General features: G+C 39.7%; 1 non-coding gene across 1 annotated transcript; it reads right to left on the minus strand.

Annotated features, from left to right (window-relative positions):
• Positions 1 to 1021: 1021 nt before the first annotated feature.
• Positions 1022 to 1128, minus strand: LOC112605526. Its single transcript, XR_003115504.1, has one exon. It is a non-coding gene; the product is annotated as a U6 spliceosomal RNA (small nuclear RNA).
• Between the last annotated feature and the right edge of the window lie 1145 nt (positions 1129 to 2273).

Genomic DNA, 2273 nt, shown 5'->3' on the forward strand with positions numbered 1-2273 from the left:
CTCCCCATCTTTGTGGTTTTATCTACCTTTGGTCTTTGATGTTGGTGACCAACAGATGGGGTTTTGGTTTGGATGTCCTTTTTGTTGATGTTGATGCTATTCCTTTCTGTGTGTTGGTTTTCCTTCTAACAGTCAGGTCCCTCAGCTGCAGGTCCGTTGCAGTTTGCTGGAGGTATTTACTCCAGACCTGTTTGCCTGGGTATCACCAGCGGAGACTGCAGAACAGCAGATATTGCTGCCTGATCCCTCCTCTGGAACCTTCATCTCAGAGGGGCACCTGGCTGTATGAGGTGTCAGTTGGCCCCTACTGAGAGATGTCGCCCAGTTAGGCTACACAGCGATCAGGGACCCACTTGAGGAGGCAGTCTGTCTATTCTCAGAGCTCAAACACTATGCTGGGAAAAGTGCTGGTCTCTTCAGAGCTGTCAGACAGAGACGTTTAAGTCTGCAGAAGTTTCTGCTGCCTTTTGTTCAGCTATGCCCTGCCCCCAGAGGTGGAGTCTACAGAGGTAGGCAGGCCTCATTGAACTGAGGTGGGCTCCACCCAGTTTGAGCTTCTGGGCTGCTTTGTCTACCTACTCAAGCCTCAGCAATGGGGGATGTCCCTCTCCCAGCCAGGCTACCACCTCACAGATGGATCTCGGACTGCTGTGCTAGCAGAGAGCAAGGCTCTGTTGGCATGGGATTTGTTGAGCCAGATGAGGCATATTATCTCCTGGTGTGCCATTTGCTAAGACCATTGCAAAAGCGTAGTATTTGGGTAGCAGTGTCCTGATTTTTCTGCTACAGTCTGTCACGGCTTCCCTTGGCTAGGAAAGGGACATCCCCTAACCCCTTGCACTTCTCAGGTGAGGCGATGCTCCACCCTGCTTCGGCTTGCCCTTTGTGGGCTGCACCCACTGTCCAACCAGTCCCAATGAGATGAACCAGGTACCTCAGTTGGAAATGCAAAATCACCCATTTTCTGTGTCGATCACGCTGGGAGCTGCAGACTGGAGCTGTTTCCTATTTGGTCATCTTGAAAAATATGGAACGCTTCACGAATTTGCATGTCATCCTTGTGCAGGGGCTTTGCTAGTCTTCTTTGTATTGTTCCAATTTTAGTATATGTGCTGCCATAGCGAGCACTGTAAACATTTTAATTTGGTAAGACAAATAAAGTTACAGATACAATGAAAAGGCAAGTCATAGTCCGGAAATGCTTTTATAATACATATAAGGAATTGTCTTAATATTAATTTGGATTCATTAATATGTATATGAGATATATAAAGAATTAGTGTCCTTAATATTTAAGTAAATCTTATAATAGAAGAGATAATATTCATTATCACTGGTGATTAAATAAATGCTAATTTAATTAACAAAATCATATTAAAGCTCTGAGATTATAAAAGAAAAATATATTGTGTTAATAAAGGTATGGTGAAAAGACAATTTCATATACTGAAACAATAATGGTTGAATTTTATTTACTAAGTCCTATATGTCAGATCCCATTTTACATTTTATGTATATTTTGACATTTAATTTTCAGAACAACAATACAATTTGGTATTTTACCTATTTTTCAGTTGTGGATATTAAGAAGAGTTCAAGAACTTGCCCAGTGCCTTCAACCAGATAAGACTGAGCTAAGATTTGGACCTAGAGGCTACTAAGAGGCCATGGTCTTACTCATCCCTTGAAAGCTACTTTCATTTACGGAAAATGTAAATTGATAATGCCCTTCGAAGAGACAATTTGGCAAAAAAATCAATTTAATTACAAAAGTTGTTATACTTTTACCCACAAATTCTTCTTTTAGGAATATAATAATGTGAGAAAAATGCAAAATTATATGTGCAGAAATATTTGTTATAGTATGGAGCATAGTGACAAGATAATGCAAATATGAAACAATTAGGACATGGCAGTATAAATTTAAACAACAGCTACAGTGGAATATTATGTAGATATTAAAAATCATGTTGAAATATGGTCAGAGATACACACTTCCAGTTCAAGAAGCAAGCAGTTCCTGTATTCAAATTGCTGCCAAGTCCAGTTACAAGCCCTTTTGATGGTAATGATATTCTTCTTATTATTACTAACATTCCTAGAGCTCTCTAGGTACTGAGTATTTATATACAAAAATGTATTTTCATTGCCATGGACTTTATACTCTAGTGGAAGAGACTGACTAAAAATAGGGACAAAATGGAAAATATATAGCATACAATAAGGACTAAAGAGAAAAACATAAAGCATATGCAACGTTGGTAAGGGCAACT

Source organism: Theropithecus gelada, chromosome 13 (assembly GCF_003255815.1).
Source record: "Theropithecus gelada isolate Dixy chromosome 13, Tgel_1.0, whole genome shotgun sequence".
Taxonomy (NCBI): Eukaryota; Metazoa; Chordata; class Mammalia; order Primates; family Cercopithecidae; genus Theropithecus; species Theropithecus gelada.